Source organism: Sciurus vulgaris (assembly GCF_902686455.1).
Source record: "Sciurus vulgaris genome assembly, chromosome: 15".
Taxonomy (NCBI): Eukaryota; Metazoa; Chordata; class Mammalia; order Rodentia; family Sciuridae; genus Sciurus; species Sciurus vulgaris.
In genome coordinates, this window is record NC_136476.1 from 43,833,269 (window position 1) to 43,852,164 (window position 18,896).

The window sequence follows — 18,896 nt, forward strand, 5'->3', positions numbered from 1 at the left end:
TCTCTACACTACAGATGTGGACAAGGAGCAGCACTGTTAAGAATGCTTTAGAGACATAATATCAGCAATCAGCTTCCTGCGAATCACCAGTTTGTTGTGGTCATCACTGAAAGTCGTCCCAGCAGATATAGCAATGGGAAAATAGGACAGTACCTACAGTGAAGAATAGGATCGCTCTATTGTGTTTTTATCAAAACACAGTTTTTAATGTTTATACCTAATTGCAAATGAAGAGCAGTATGACAACACAGACATATCGATGGAGGAAGGCAAAGGATTTGTGAATAATACTGTATAACTTGAGCATGCTGATGGTTGACTTGAAAAAGAAATAAAAATATATTTGAAGTACCTAAAGGACTTCATTGAAAAGAGTAGACAGTTAAGCATTCTTCCAAGAGTAAATCCAGGGGGAAAGAATAGAAGCCACAGGGCGAAAAGTTTTGTTTAGCAAATAAAAGTATATTCAAGTACCACACCCACTAACTAGGAAGCCGTGAGTTCTCACAACATTGAAACTATCTTTCCCTGCAGTTGTAGAGAAAATTCAAGAATAAACGATAATGATAGATTATATGTTAATGAAGTTGTATTCAGAGCTGTGAAAATTTAGGGTTCTGTCCCTTGCCACAAGTTTGCTTGTCTGTTTCTAAAAATTGAGGGCTAGATAAGGACATGCAAGACAGAAAGAACAAATGCTAATATGTCTGTAGCAGTTGGACACAGTGAATATGATAGACTTGCAAGTCCATCTGGCCACATTAGGCAGCTTCAACGTCACCTGCTTAAGACCTATAGATTTCCCAGTGCCACGGGAGGCCGAGGCAGGAGAATTGAGAGTTCAAAGCCAGCCTCAGCAAAAGTGAGGTGCTAAGCCTCTGTGCAATGGTGTCTCTAAATAAACTACAAAATAGGGCTGGGAATGTTGCTCAGTGGTCAAGTTCCCCTGAATTCAATCCCTGGCAAACCCCTTTTCCCCAAAAATGAGACCCATAGATCAATTCCTTCACCATCTGTTCTCTGCCTTCCATACATTATAGGCCTCAGTTCAGATTTTAAGATATGAAACAAATGCAGCTGTGGATTCTCTTTAATCTCTATGAAACAATGAGGGCTCCATGACTCATCTGTACATCACCCTGTTCCTTGACTAGTATTGTCCTGATGCTACAAATATGCTTTAAAAATGTAGTTGTAGTAGGAGTGATTACTTCAATGACTGTTAAAGAGTTCTTTAATATACCTACGAGAGAGCACTTTTAATGCAGGATCTGTCAGGTTCTGGAGCAGAGTCCCTGAAGGATTTCCACTGATACTCAGAATTGAGCTGGCTTCTGGCTGCCTTGATTCTGTTTATTACTAGAATCTTACTTTCATTCTCTGAGAACTGGAAGAAAACCCCAAATATAACTTACCATCAGTCAATTGCTACCATGTGCTTGATGCTGAGTTGTTTCTCTTGCATTTACAATTGTATTTAGTCCTTTTGCCAAATTTGGAAAGTAGGATATGGTCACCTTAATTTCACAGATGAGAAAACTAAAATTCACCTCCAGAGGTGGAACTTACTCCAAGCAGAATATTGGCAGGTGTTAGAGTTGATGTCCATAATTACACTACCTCCTCACTGAGGGGAGGTGGAAAAGCAAGTGGCCATGGAATGATTGAGCTTCAAAAACCTAGTTCTTAATTGCTCCAAATCTACTCCCATGTAAAGATCTGCCATTTAAAGGCACAGGAGAATACAAACAACCCCAAAATAATTAGCATCAGACACAGGGACTCTGAAGAAAGGTGGAAACACAGGAGGAGAAAATCAGACTCCAGGCTTCTTTTCATGCTCCATGTTAAGAATGGTAATAATGCAAGTTATCAAAGCTTATGAAATAATTACATAGATTTCAATTTTACCATAACTTAAATTTTTCATCATTCCTCTGAAGAACAAATCCAGTGAAAATAGAGTCCAAGTTTTTAAACTTTGACCACTAAAACCTTGGTATGGATTTTTATTTGTGATTTGATCTATCTTTGTGGACACAGGGATGGAATAAAATCTGATTCTGACTGATTTAATACTTAACTCATTATGTTACCCTGAAATTCTAAATAAAAACTTTATTGTTTTAATGATGGTACATCTGCAAGAATGTCATAAAGCATTTTGAAGTGGCAAAAAATTTTTTTCTCACTTTGTAGCTCAAATTACTGCTCCTTTTATGTTGGTATAGATAATTAAAAATACCAATTTAAATAAAAAACATTACTATGTAAAACTGTTACAGTATAAAATCCCATTTGATTCAATTCTGTTTCTTTTTGATAAAATTTCTATTTATTTGCAGCACTAAGTTCCTTTTGAACAAGCTAGGTTTATCAGAGAAGTAGGCAAACATCAGATATTGCTATTTTCTTTAGAAGATATAGTTTCACGGACTATAAAAATATAATTATGGCTTCTCATAATTACAGAACTTCAGAGTAAGGAAGAGATCAATCACCACCCACATACTGTGGTCACTTGTTCATGCTAGGCAATTAGCTAAGATCCACTGCTCTTGAGTACAAGGAAGGGGCTCAACCATCTATTCTGTAGATTTGTATCCAGACAAACTTTTTGACCTTCTGTTTTTCTGGAATAGTGGTTTCAAGATTTTTTAAATAAGATGAAAGGATATTTCCAAACATAAACTATTGTCAAAATTCATTTTTTTCTTTCTATTTTGTGAATTAAAATACCACACATTTACTTTATTTGGGGGAAATTTTATATTAAAATGTTTTCTAATTTTAAATTTATTTTAGAATAGTTCCTAAAACATTCCTACACACAAGGACTTAGTGAATATTTATTAAATAAATGAATAAGTCAAGGAATTAATAATAGAGTTTTTTTGTACCTTGATGTAATATTAACCTTTAAACTATCAAATGATTGTTTTCTGAGCTGTTAAGTACAAAATTACAATTTAAAGATCTTAATTGACCTTTTTTATTTTAGAATTGGGCAATATTTCATTCCATAAATAGAATAAGAGGCAAGAAGAGAAAGTTGGCTACCAGACAGAAAACATCTAAAAAAAATCATATAAACACAAAAAGAAACATTAGGGAATTCAATGGAAGAAGACAATGTGTACATTTGGAGACCTTCAGAATATTAACATTCTAGATAAATCTTAAGAGGGGTGAAGTTTTAACAGGACTAGTAGAAAGGAGATTACAATTTTTTTTATACTAGCTTGAAATGTGTTACATCCACTGTAAACTGAACCTGTGGTTTGTGATTTCTTTATAGGATAAAAACTAATAATGATTTAAGTGCTTTCTGTGATCTTCAGAATTTACAAAGCCATTTACTAAATTTGTATCATGGAGTTCTTATTCATCCCACATGTTAGGCAGAGTGTTTACCATGATCCCTGTTTTTTACATAATGAAACCAGACTCATGGATTCCTAAAATTACAGAAATAATTGAAAACCATTACAGAGAAAATCACCTCTCACTTTGAAAAATCAATGATTTTAATATTACCCATACTCCAGAATCATATTACTTGCAGAAATCTGTCACTCTGAGAGCAAAGCTAGATCTTTATTGTAGTAGGCATCCTTGCTGTTATGTGTGATCCTATTTGCTGTGGTTTGGATAGGAAGTGCTCCCAGTGTTGACGGTTTAGTTTCCAATGCAGTAATGCTCAGAGACAGAGCTTTTAGGAAGTGATTGGGTCAGGAGAGTCTCTGACCTAACCTGTGGATTAATCCATTGATAGCTAAGTGAGCTACAGAGAGGCAGTGGAAACTGTAGGATGTGGGACCTGGTTGAAGGAAGTAGATCACTGGGAGTATGTTCTGGAAAGGTCTCTGACCCCTTTGTGTATCTCTTTCTACCTCTATCTCCCTCTGTCTCTCTGTCTCTCTCTCTCTGCTTCCTGGTCGCCATCAACTGAACAACTTTCGTCCTCCATGCCCTTCCACCATGATGTTCTGCCTCACTTAAGGCACAAAACAGTGGAGGTCAGCTGACCATGGACTGAAACCTCTGATATCATGAGCCTAAATAAATCCTTTCCCCTTTAAGATGCTTTTCTCAGGCATTTGTCATAGCAACAGAAAGCTGAGTGACATACTATTGAACCAAGAATTTCTGAACTGCCATAATTGCCATCAACCATACTATAATATTATCATGTGATGAATAACAGCACATACTTATGACTATGAACTAGATCTTCTGGAGGAAAGGAATATAGAAAGGGAGAATATTAGAGTCTCTACTGGTTGAATGACAGTTTTCTAGAAAAATGACATGGTGTATGTCACATAGCTACCTTGGAAAAGCCTTCAAATTCTACAGGTAAATATCGACTAAGTAAAGGACATCACAGGCAGTGTGATGATGTAATGTATTATTGGATGTTAGGGCAGTGAAGTTTTAATTCAAACACACAGAGCTCTGAAGTACTTCCTCCAAGAAAGCCTATATTTTTTGGTTCTAGGACTGGTTCCTGGATTCCTGGATGAGTCTCTATATCCTGAGAGGAGATTAAAAATTTAAAGGAGAATAGAGGGAGTATACTAAGGGAAGCATGCTAGAAAAGAAACCTGAATCAGGTAGCAGAATTTAAATGTCAAGACAATTTCCATCATGTCCATTGGCTTTAAATGACCATTGCAAATGCTAATTTTGTTTTAACCTTGGAAGAATAAATAAGGGGAAGAAAGAACAGAAAATATCTTTTACCTTTGGTGTATGCAATCAGATTTCTCTAAACTGAACAAAGAATCATAGAATTTATGGAAAAATACTAGATATTTAGGCAACTGTCAGCCATACTTTTGAAATTATTTATTGCATTTGAAATAATGTACATGTATTAATTTATAATACCATTTTTATCCCTGTTGTCAGAATTCTAAGCCAAGTCCAAATATCTCTGGAAAAACACTTGACTCCTATGCCCCAATCATGAATCACCTGTCTTTTTTTTTTTTTTTCTGGTACTGGAGATTGAACTCAGGGGTGCTTTACCGCTGAGCTATTTCTCCAGACCTATTTGTTTGTTTGTTTGTTTGTTTGTTTGATAACCAGGGCCTCACTGATTTTCCCAGGCTCACCTCAAATTTGCGATCCTCCTGCCTCAGCCTTCTGAGTCACTGGGATTACAGGTGTGTCTTTTCTTATAGAAATATATTTTTTACATCCACAAGCCATTTTCAAGCCTCCATTTCTTTTCTGTCTGGAAAAAAACACAATATGCCCCTGGCTGTCATCCTGTTTTTCAAATGCTGATGTGATTCTGCCCAATAAATAGCAACCAATGGTGACTATAGCAATTCAATTATAAAGGGAAGGAGGAATGATGTGCAGACAAAGTTCAGATGTGTGTTTGTTGATATTTGTAGCAGGAGGTTAATTAGCATTAGCAGAAGTATCAGCAGTTGCTTGGACTTACTCATAAGGTACTGGCTGCTCTCAGCAGTACAGTACAGAGGAAAACAAGTCAAAATAGTTTTTGTTCCTCTTACAGAAAAAACCATTTACAAAAACAAACATAAAGTAATTGGATTCTTTTTTGTTTGCTTTCTGTTTCTCCTTTCCAGCAAAGTGTTTGATTTAGCTGCTTCTTTTGCTCCTTCTAAGTCCTACCCAGTTTGAGCAGCAAGTGAGTTGTAATTTCTCTTTCCCTTTTTGATTCTCTGTCCCCCATCCCTCTCTCATCCTTTGGTGGTAGTCATTTTCCCTTTAGGCAGAGACTATTTCATTTTCAGTTAATGAGGACTATATATTTAGAGGTGGTTTATGTGTTTGGGTTCACATAGATCCAAGGCACACATCTATCCCTCTGATCACTCTTCACCATTTAAATCTTATGAAGCTTCTTCCTGTCACTGTAAGGGGTTTCAAGGGGGTGTCTCCAGAAGCAGAGAAAACCTCTACTTGGATCTTCTAGGCTCTTGACACTGCAGAGAAAATATTTTTTTGCATCAAGTTTTAGAAAGAGGAAGAGCTCTATTAGAAAATGAAAGGTGAAGATATACATTCTCAGAGCAGAGCGAGCAGCGCCTTGAGAGTAAGAAGAATCTCGGGCCTCCGGCTCTTCTAAATGAATCTCTATGAGGGGTGGGGATGGGAAGGTGCCGGGGAACCACATCAAACTTGTGCGCTCACTTCTTTGATGATGGGTCACAGTGTTTATGGTGATCTGGTCTTCTTCCAGGATCTTCAGGTTGTCACTGTATGTTCTATCGAGATACCCTTGGAATGTGCCTAAATTACTGGGTTTCTTAAAAGACATCTTCCTTTGCTTTATCTAATGTGAAAAAACATTAACATAGGCTAACAGTGCACTTAAGCTTTAAGATTTAAAGAAGGCAATTTTTATAAATGAGTGAATTTATAATAACCCTAAGATTTGTTGAATTCTCAGACATTTGGGAGGAGTGACAGGCATGGAGAAAAGCCCAGATCTGGGGAGTAAGTCTGATCTTGGGGCTTTAAATTTTACAGCTAATTCTCCTTTTCTTTCCCTTTTGTCTCCTATTACATTTCCTACCTCCAATCTTCACAATGATCAGAATCACTATTATATACAATGTTTCTGTCATAAGCAAAGCCGGAAAAAGGGTTATACTGGTTTGACTTTGTTGCTTTCTCCATTCCTGCCAAAATGGATTAGTCCTTTATAATAACATTTCGTTCATCTGTTTGCAAGAGAACTTAGAACCAATGACAAACCATTCCAAATATTATCAAAATAAATGTCCAGTGTTTGGTAGCTGTAAGACTATTAAATCACTAGGTTTCTTATTATTTAATCATTTTTTGATGTTTACTGTCACAATCCATTGAGAAATATCAATTAATAATGAAAGATCAATACATAATAACCATAATGTGAATTAAAATGTCTCCTGCTGTGCAAGACAAGTTATTAGATTTTTAATGAAGATTTTTTAATTTCTTTGTTCTTTCTTTTTTAGAGGAAACTAGAAATGGGTCTATGGAAAATTAAGAAACCATTTTTAAAAGATGCTGATCACAAAGGAAGAAAGGCTTAAGATTCTTGAGCAAAATTTACTTCATGGTGATAATTGATATGGGATTGGGTACCACAACTGTGCTGCAGAAACATGAAGGAAGGAAATAGTAACAATACTTCCACTTATATTTTCCAAATTTGAACATGTAGATGTACCTTAACACATTAGCTGCAGTTGTATATGCAAATGACACTTTGTAAGATTCATAGATATGGCTATTTCTTATTAAGTACCATGATTCATTGATAAAAACGTTGGAAATCCTCAAGAACTAATTTATAACCCTGTTATTCAGAAGATGAGCCCAAAAGCATTAGCAATTTACGGATAGGCTGGTGCTAAAAGCTAAATTCCTTACCTTTCATTCAGCAGTTTTTTATTAACCTACAAGGCCATATGGGTCTTATCTTGAAAACTGGGGTAAAAAACAAATCCTTGGACCTAATTTGATTTTTCTTTTCTTTTTCTCTGTAAAAATGTATAGGAAACTTGATCTAACTGTATGGGCTGAAGAATTGAACATGTGTTAAAAAGTGAAGAGATTTGTGAGACTCAGTGGTGCACCCCTATAGTCCTAGCAACTCAGAAGGCTAAGGCAGATGGATCTTAAGTTCAAGGCCAGCCTCAGAAACTTAGTGAGACTTTGTCTCAAGAAAAAAAAACAAAAAACAAAAAACACACAGAAAACCAAAAACAACAAACAATGAAAGGCTGGGGATGTAGCTCACCGATAGAACTCTGTGTCTTCAATCCCAGTACTGGGGAAAAAAGTTAAAGAGATTTTAGGATTTCAATTAACTACTCAAAGTTATCTATGCTCAAATTTTACTTTGCACTCAAAATAATAGCCATATCATGAATCCCCATTGTTGATGAATCAAAACAAAGGAAAAAGTGTTATTTATACTTATCCTCTGTTGTTTTAGTAAGTAGAAAAACTATTGTGGTTTCCTTACCTTGCTGATAGCTAACTATCCAAACCATTTCAGGAAAATGGAGATTGACCATTGATCTATGGTAAGTGGATAAGAGCTGTAGAATAAACCCACATTTTCTTTGGGCAGGGGCAACTTTTTTTTCCTTTAAGAGTCTGATTTAGGTGTTGTGTCTCAGAAAGATATGTACATGCATGCATAATTATATACATACACACGTTTTAAATTCCACAGAAGATTTTGGTAAATAAGCAACAGAAGTAATTTTGAGCTGCTTTACACTTGAATGTCGTGTTACCACATGAACTAAACGAGATTCCAGGCTTAAGAGAGGCAGGTAAAGTCAGTGTGTATGCATGCGTGTGTGTGTGTGTGTGTGAGAGAGAGAGAGAGAAAGACTGACCGATTCAGATAACAGAAAAAAAAAGTATGTGAAGACTGAACAAGAATGATTGAGGAAGGAATCAAAATCTGAGTAATAAATGTAAGAATTTACTAATTGATTGATATAAATAAAAATTCAGGCTTCCATCTCAATAAATTCTTATAACCTTTTGTATGTTTGTTAGAACAGGATTTATGGTCATTTTTCCAAACAAGAAAAATAAGCTATTATGAAATAATTTTCCTCAATTAGAATGTAGTTGGCAGAGGCTGGATTTAAACTCATGAATGTCTAGATCAACAATTGGAAATTCTTAATCATGATATTATACTGTCTCCAATGATCAGTTTCCTCCAATACTTACTGGTACCCAAGACCACAGGGTACCATAAATCATAAATAATTTGGACTGGCAGAAAGGGCTAAGGATTTGCCAACAAATAAGCAAAAAAGCAATTAAAATTGTCTTATAGCTCTATCTCTGATGTAGGAAATATCCATTATACAGGAAACCTTGGATTCTTTTAAAAGAAAAGTATTTTCTTCAAGTTCTCTCAAATGCTTAGCAAGTTGATGTCAGTAAATATGCTGCTTTCTCATTCTTTTAGTATATTCTTTCTCATCATAATGCTGTCCTCCAAACACTTAGCACATGGTAAATGAGGGAAAAATCCATATGAAAAAAATGTGGCAAGAATATTGAGGAAGTGATTAAGAACAGATGGATGTTTTGTAAGCATCAAAGAGTTCTAAAATAAATGAGTGCTCACAAGAGGTTTGTAGGAATCAGCTAACATCCTATTCAAATATGGAGACACATATGTGAAAGGCACATCCAGGTCTAGCTTCATTTGTGAGTCACTAACAATAATAATATAGAGTAAGTATTTTTGCAGCATAGCCAAATCTAACTACTTCTTTCTAATCTTCATGTCATAATAAGTTTTAGATACAATCTACTCTTCATTTCCCAACTCAACTATATCATTTCCTAGTCCTATTCATCTAATAAGGCTAACAAGACAGCAGGGAAAATAGGCCTTTACTAATAGAAGACCAAGCAATTCACAAACCCTTAAAACACAAGACTTGCAGTAACTAGCAATCTTAGACATATGATTACTGAATAACCTCCAACTTCCTCCTACTTCCTAGTCACCCCCAATCAAAATACTTGGGTTTACAGTGGAGAATCTACCAGGTCCAGGTTAAATACCTGAAACAAAGAGCATAAAATAGTACAAGATAACCAAACATAGATTATTATAAGTGTGTTTATTGTAGGGAAGCAGGAAGTGCATGAGTGAATCTCACTCCTGGGCAACAATATTGGAAAAGACATGTGGATCCAGGTTTAGTTTTTAAAATGTAGTTACCCTATCTGCTAGTAAAATGTAGGTAGGTGAATATAACGACATCATCTTCATTTTCTCCAAACCAGGCCTCAGTGAGAAGAAGAATTGAGCACCAGTGTCATCTCCATTTAATGGGTAGAAACAGGAACACTGATAAAGCTCAAGGAATGTGCTCCCTTTTAAGAGAATCAGTAGCAGAAAGGGCGGTCCTCAATTTCATTTTTAAGATGTGAAGCAAAAATTTTATTGATAGTCCCAAAGACATCTAGTTCTTGAAGGATACCAAAAATCTAGGACACCAATAATATCTAATTATTGAACAGTTACCTAGGTTTGGGTACTGTGTTAGAAGTTCTGTGTATGCTCTCTCAATTATCCTAACAGCAATAATATAAGAATTATTATACAGTATCACAGAGGTAAAACCAGGCACATAGGTGTTAAAGAATTTTCTCATGTTCAAAACAAAAGTAGTGGACTGGGAACTAAGTCTAGACAGTCAGAATACAAATCCAACAATATTCCTTCATTCAATTTTACTGCAAAGAAAGGATTTTGACAACAGATTAAATTCTATTTTGTAAATTCGATATGATATTTGGCATTTGATGTTTTGGGTAAACAGGGTTTTCATTTGCTGAGTTCATTTTACTTTTTATTAGGAAAAGAAAATAACATTTGGGATATATAATTGAATATAATTCTATGTACAACTTGGATATCTGATATCAAAATATAGTCCCTTCTGTCGTGCAATCTTTGAAGGAGTCGCTAAATCCAAGTTAATGTGCTCTTTTTTCTCTCCCATTGCAAGGACATCACCTTGCACATGCACAGTTGTAGTTAAGTATGGGACAACATTCATGCAGCATGAAGTCACTGAATGACTCAGAACTTGCTGAACGCTCTAACCAGCCTCTCTGGTTGGGGTAATAGTTGGGGTGCCACTGTTATTTACTGCTCTGGTAAGAATCAGAGTGCTGATAGTTTGGAGCATTCATTTTCCGGGGGAGGGGACACATAAATTCCAGAAAGAAGCGGTTAACAGGTAATATTTTCCTTTTCTGTTTTTCTGAGAAGTTTTACATATCCATTCACCATTTTTGTCTACCCCATAAAATTTAATCTCAAAGTAATATTGCCTTCAAATTTCAGCCTTTGTTTAATTACTTTGCTTTGGTAGGCATGTTTTACTGCATGATGTTCAACTGCAAAATTTTAATCCAAAGTTTGAATTGCAATTTTCCTAGAAGAAAATTCTTCGGCATAAGTTTTAGCAAGCAAACAGGACTGTAAGTCAAGATAATAGTGTCTTACAAACTATCAGGTACACAAGAGAAATTATGGTTTATCTCCTTTTTAGAACTATCTGATGTTCCCCCACCCCAATTGCCCAGAAAAGCAATGTTAAGAGCCTTTATTTTATACAAAAGTTTTGAGGGCTTCCTGAGTGTCCATCCACACATTCTGCAAGCATTGTGTTTTATGCATTAGGTATGGGTGCGGTGTGAGATGCTCAGTCTTGAGTCAGACATGGTAGTAACAGTGGGAACAAATAAATTGTGATTTTCTAAAACAACAAATGAAAGTGATTTCCTGGGTGGGTATGACCTGAATTCGAAGCACTGGCCTACCGTGTATTAGCTGTGTGACCCTGAAAATGACAATATTTTCCTCTCAGTTTCAGCCCCACATTGGTACCATGACAATCCTTCTGAGGATTGTTATGAGGGTTGAATGACAATATGTGTTAAATACTTAACACTTAGAAACTGCTTAACAAATGGTATTCCTCTCCCCAATTTTTTATTAGTCACATGTAAAGGTAGAGTAAAAGCAAAGCAAATTTAGATATATTTGTTATGAAAACAGAAAGTAACTTAAAATTTTGGAAAAATGAGCCCTCTCATGAAATAATCAAATTTGTGAGTTCAAGAGTTCCCGAAAACAGGTATGGCTTTCTCTCCTTCTCAGCCTCAACTCTTTATGTTATGGTAAAGCCACATATGGTAAAGCCACATACAGAAAAAATAGTCTATTGAGTCCCCCAATGATTTTATTTTATTTTTACCCAGAGTACAACACAATCCATCCATTCTCCAGAATTTTTACTCTTTCATTGAACTAATGGAATTTTGCTATTCAAGATAGATTAATAATTCAATTTGTTATGATGCAAATTCACAGCAACACTCTTAACTAGTGCTACAATTATATTTATTTTAAACAAGTATAAAATGAGAATCTTAGGGAAGAAATAGTTTGTCTAAAGTCACAAGTCTACCATGAAGGAGTGAATCTAGATTTTTCTGGTTATAGTGGTTATACTGTTGTGAAACTGAAAGTAATAATAATAATTATCTATCATTCTAAGCAAATTCACCAAGAAATAGAAAACTAGGGCCCTAGTGTCTTTACTTCAAAGGCTCTCAAAATGATGTTGCTTCGCTGTTACTCTCCTAAATTGGCTTGTCCTAAGGGAACAATTACACAATAATCACTTATAAATGCCTGCAGGAAAATGCTGAAGTTGGACTCTTAAATCTATAACTCCTAAAGAAAATAATTGCAAATACGTCCATGGCTAAAGCAGATTTTATTTCTGTGGAATGCATTAAAATATATGGAATAAACAAAGGCTAATTTATTTGTGTAAGAGCACACATACACATTTAATTGAAAGTGACTATTTGGGGCATCATTATACCTTTTTCACCTTGAAGGAAAGATAATGTTGCCTAATAACAAAAGTCAGATGCATGTGATCAGATCAATCATATAGTTATCAATTTTGCTCATTTCTAATACCAAGATGGGTTATTATGGATATTTAAAAAATCAGTTTCTCCAACTATGTTCTCAGAATGCAGAACACTTCTGTAACCAGATATATGGGGAGGGGGGGTTCCCCCACACTGAACAATCAAACAGTTCTGCAAGGATTCTGCAGGAGATTGTGCTCTGGATGCCAACTAGATGTCCTCAAATTCAATTCAATTCTGACACCATCAGATCTCATAGGTCAAGATTCAACTCTAACCTCCTGATGTCAATCATAAAACCCTAGTTGCCTTACCTGTGCTTTTGACCAACTGACTGTAAATAAGGATTCTTGTGACTCTCTCCTTGGGTTGGGTTTATTTGTTAGAGCTGCTCACAGAACTCAGGGAAACATTTACTTGCATTTTACCAGCCATTATAAAGAATATTACAAAGGAATGAGTTGAACAGCCAGGTAGAAGAGATGTCTAGAGTGAGGTATGGGAGAAAGGGCACAGAATTGCCAAGCCCTCTCCGGACACACCACCTTCCAGGAGCCCCCATAAATTCAACTATCCTAAAACTCTTGTAAACTACCCTTTTGGGTTTTTAGGGATGCATCATTATGTGGGCATGACTGTTAATCATTAGCTATTGGTAATCAACCCAACTTTTAGTCCCTTCTTCTCCCTGAAGTTTGATGAATGGACCTGAAATTCCCAAATTTGTATCCAGGCCTCAGTATTTCCAGTGGATAGTCCCCATCTAGAAGGTACATAGAGATTGCCAACCACCAGTAAGACACCACTCCAAGATTCCAAGTTAAACCCTGGATGTCAAGAAATGTGGTAGATCAAATATATACTTTAAAATTTCACAGTTATGTTTCATAACACACCACCAGTAAATTTATTTTATTTTTAATGAAATGAATGAAGTACTTTCTAATCATTTAAAGAGTACTTGTTCTTCCTCTTTACTGACACTAAACCAATTTTCAATGATAAAAAAGAAAATAAAGCAGGAGTATCAATCATGAAATCAAGTAGACAGAATTAATGTGTTGGGTAAACTGACATAAAAATCATAATAAATAAATCTCATAAGTCCTGACCTTCTACTCTTATGCAGAAGAGATATCAGTTTAAAAACAATAAATATTACATTCAATTAGAAAAGATTTATTTTTTCCTGTTGTCTAAAAATATAAGTAAAATACAAGTTTAAAGTAAACCGTGGCAGAGTAACTAGTACCAGACTAGCATATCTGTTTAAAATTTTTGTTACTTGGACAAGTGGATTAAATATATGAAAAAAAGTGTAACCTTATATATTGGATAAATGACTGTACACAATTGTGACCCTTCAGGGAAAAAATAATGAAGATAGTTTTGTGATTAAAATGGTATTTTGTTAAAGGCATCTTCCAGATATTGGTGCATGGGAGGAGGAATCCAAGCAAAACAGCATTTTCATTTAGTTGAAGGAGCAGAGAGGCCAAGGAGTTGCTTGCTGGGTTCTGTGTTATATATCAGGAATGAACCTCCGGTGACCCGCATAGGTATTCAATTGAGTATCTGAATACTTAAATGAGCATATGCAGGATGAGATGTGCCATAAACCTTGGCATAGAACAACTTCCAAGGAAAGAGGAAAGATAAACACCAAGAGTACTATACACTATACAACTAACGGGACTCACATAGACTTTGGAAATGTTTGAATCTTAACTAGACAAAGTTAAAAAGAACACTGATGGTACTACATTTCAGAGAAGCCATGTCTTAAGAGTTTGATTAAATTATGTGTAAAATTATGCCTGCTCTTGATTTGCTTAAAACAAAGCCTTAAACAACTTTCTAAAGAATCACATTGATCTGTACGTTAGTTTCCTAATCTACAAAACATACATCACTAATACCAAATCCCAGACACTAAATAATTCATCAATATAGTATATAGCATTTAATCAAAAATCAATGGATATGAATAAAAAAACTGGAATATGTGTTTATAGTACGATACTAATCTCAACATAGTTGAGGAGAGGTAGAACAAAAGATCATGCATTTGTAACAAAAACGGATCATTCTGATTCTTAATATACAAGAAATGCTGTATTTTGAGAGTTTCTTAATATAATAATCCTATCATACTAATAGATGAAAAATCTATTATACATGACATTTGAGGTTGTCCTTTATTCCTTCAATAATATAAACAACTTGATCTTCTTTGGGTTAGAAATAAAAGAGTCGTAGTGGTCTATAATCCACTGAGTCATCTGTTCTTTCTGCTATTTCAACCACTGTCTGGCATGGATTTCCACCAGTCAATCTAAGGTTACTAGGGGCAGGCCACAGTGATGTCCCAACAGAGTGCTCTCAACCAGTCATTTTCTGACTTCAGAGATTTTCCCTGAGCTTCAACAACTGAAGAGCTAGAAGTATAACTTCCAAAGACATCTGCTCAGCTCTTCCACCACAGAAATCCTGAGATCCTTGGGTGCTATTTATGGTTAAACTAACGAGCCTCACCAAGGCATAGTTCTTCCAGTTTGCCAAATTCCATCACAACTTCAGTCTATGTGTTGCTTTCACATGGATCACTTCTATCCTCATTTTTTCTTGAACAATTCAAATTTATCATCTCCATCTGTTCCCAAATGCCTTTTTCAAATCTCATTTGCAAGTACCGGAGGGTCAAATCTTAAAGATAGGAAAGCCTCAATGTGTTCTTCAAAAGATTGTTTTCACATATATAAGAAGAGTAACAACAATAACAATAATAGTGGCACAAGGTTCATGTTGCTAATGTAAAATAATTAATAATTCCTATTGAAACTATATTGAATCTATCTTATTTTGTTCAAGGAATCCAGCACTATTTGAAATTCTGCATTTATTTTTTTGATTTCTGTCTTCTTAGCAACTAAGATTACAAAGTCTTTTTTTGTTGTTGTTGTTTGAAAAGTTCCCAATATATTGTGTTATGGTTTGGATATGATACTGACCCCAAAGGTTCATGCGTTTAGGGATTTTTCCCCAGATTGATGCTGTTGGGAGATGCTGTAGACCTCTAGGAGGGGGCACCACAAGAGAGGTTCTTAGGTGCATTTGCACTCAAAAGAGATTGTGGGACCCTAGTGTTCTCATCTGTTTATCTCATTTCTGGCTGAAGATGCAAGTTGTTTTCTCTTCCACACGCTCTCTTCAAAATGTACTGCCCTTGCCAAAGACCCAAAACAATGGGGCTGCCAAATCTTAGATTGAAGCCTACAGAACCATGAGCTGAATAATTTTTTTCATAAGTAGTTGTATCAGGTACTTTGTTATAGTGATGTGAAAGTGACTGATACACACACATGAGTGCACACACACACACACACACACACACACATAGAAAGAAAGAGAAAGAACAAATATTTAAAAGATATTGGTTGTATTCTACTCCTTTGAAATGGCATTCATTCTCTTTCAATGTTGACTTCGAACTTTTTTTTTTTTTAACTCCCTTATCTAAGTCTCAATTCTTAGTGAACCTGGTAGATGGAATACTTCTAGATATTCTAATTACTATTTCCATTCAGAGATTATCAAAATTGTATATATGTCAAATATGTGTAAATACAAAGTTTCTGTATCATATTTACCATTAAAGCAAATCACTTGCTCTTGAGAATATTTTGATGAACATTATTTTATTTAAATTACTAATCAACAAATGAGCAGTATTATTTTGTTTATTCACATTTGTACTATTCACATTTATTCACACTCCATTATCTTAAGTTCTCACATTTGATTTTTCATCATCAAATCATATACTGAAAAGGTTATCTTGAGTTCTACCCACAGAATAAGATTCAGTCCCTGTTTTTATTAATATTGCTTTTCTTATAAAAAGATAAGAATATTTTAAATAGGGGATTATGTTCAGGAAACATGTCATAGATATTATTTGAAAGTTCTTTGGATGTTGACTATAAGTTCTTTGGATGTGACTGTAAGTCAACATCAACTGATTAATGTGAAAAATTGGGGCACATCATAGGAATATAAGCACAGATTCCACTGTAATAACCCAGTTCCATAAAGTAGTCTAAACAAGCACTGTAAAAGGTCTTAGGCAGCAGGATTCTAGACTTGGCTTATCCATTTTATGGTGACATGTTAAATCATTGGCCATATGATCAGGTTGATGTAATTTTCAAAGATCCTTAAATAGGTGAATCAAAAAAAATTTTTTTTTACCAGATCCAATAGAATAAATAAGGAAAGTGAGGATGATCTGCTTGTATTCAAAAGAGGAAAGCTGAGGAAGTGGAGGTCTCCAAGGAAGACAAATGCCTGTATGCTAAAGAGCATATACTTATTTCCCCCTTTTGAGTTAAAAAAGCCCCTATGGCAACTGCTTAGAACCAGGAAACTAAATTATCTTTAAAATTTCTATCTTAAATATTTTGGGATAAACTCTATTGATTACATGAATCACAAAGTTTGAGATTTTATTGTTACTTTTATTATTACTTGTTTGGTTTTTAGTGTAAAGTACATTAGAATTTCTCAGGAGAAGGGAACATTTCCATTTTTTCTAATCAATTATATGATCAGATGGAAGCATGTCAATTAATTGACTGGTGTCTATGAGGACATTATGAATAGCAGGTAGAATCATTTATCTACGAATTCCACGAGAAAAAAATGACCCCAAATTCCAAATCTTTATTTGTGCATGTAAATATTTGAGAGGAAAATTCAAATGAAGAATTCATTCTGATCATTTCTTTCTCTGGTGCAGAGCACAGAGCATAAAGGTGAATGTTCATTCCTTTAATTTAGTGGCAACGGATATAAAATTTAAGATCCCTTTGAAATGCAGAAAATGTTCAATCTCTAGACCATCTGCAGCAAATTTACAGAAAACACTTCTGTATCCCTTTTAATAGTTTTATGCCACAAACCAGGAATTTCTCCAAGTTACAATTACATGATGCAAAACAGGTAATTTTCACCCCAATCTCGTGTTTTTCATTCCAGATCTTAGTTAATGCTGTCTTGATGGTTGCTGTTTGATGAATCAGCTTTCCTGTTAACTAGAGGTGCAGGGCTATCATCTAATGAAAACACTCTGTATTTTATGACTCCCTGGGCTGCAGTTCTGCATATTAAAATAGAATTTCAATCTCACTGTTAGAAATAAAATCAAACCTAGCATCTGTGGTTTGAACAGAACTGAGAAAAATGCTGCTCATTTTATCTTAACAATATTTTTCATGCTAGACATTATAAAAAAAGAGGCAATGGATATAATTTTAAAATACCTATAAATTAGAAATGAATTGGAAGAAATCAGCATAATAGTTCAGTGCATGGGTTAGTTCATTATATGTACAAATATGCTGAAAGTTTCCTATTCTAGTTAGAAGTTTGCCAAAATATTCACAAATTAAGATCTCCTGCTGTTTCTCAAATATTACTGGTAGCAGCTCACTTCTATTCTTATTACTGCAAGAATTGAGCCTCTCCAATCACTCTCTCAAAGTTTCCTTTCTACCTAGGAATTATTGCACAATCACATTCAAGAAGGAGAAATTATTTCATAGCTCAGAGTAAAACAGCAACAGGTTCATAAAGGAACTGGACCCTTTCAGTGAAATGGTTTTCACCAGTCATGTTCACAAAAAAACAAGACAAGATCACATGCAGACAAAATAGCAAACTTCCCATTCATCAGTTGATTAACAATCAATAAGTATTATGAAGTGTGCTCAATGTTTGCCCATCTTAATCTTTACCTGATTCTTTCACACCTTCTCTCCTATACACACAAGACATATGCTACAGTTTAATTATGCAAGATTATTTAATGCTTTGTGTCAGTAAAATTTTATTCCAGGGAATATAAAGTAACAAAAATAAATACTATTATCACTATTTATTAAACACAAACATATCTCCAGTATCATACTAATTTTGTGCCTAGTCTTCATTCTGTTCAATTCCCCAGTAACCCACAAAGTAGATGTTATTAATAACCTCCATTCAAGAAATGTAACTAAAATTCAGACTACATAAGTAATTTATACCAGGTCAAAAGATTGTAAGTTTGAAAATGAGAATTTGAACTGATGTTTTTGCTATTACAAAGTTCATGCTGTTCAGTCGTAAAGTCAAGTAGATATACGTGGGGATTTGACATAGCTGGCATGTAGATCTCTGTAGCATATGGTCTTATGAAGGAAAAATATCTATTCAGTGAAGCCCTCTCTCTAATGACAGAACTGCTATTCTAGATAGCTTTAACAAAGTTACTTAGTTAAAGCGCTGTACATATATTATCATATTAGTTATCAAAATTCTATGCAATATGGACTATTATTATTACATTTTATTGATAAGGAAGGCAAGTCTTA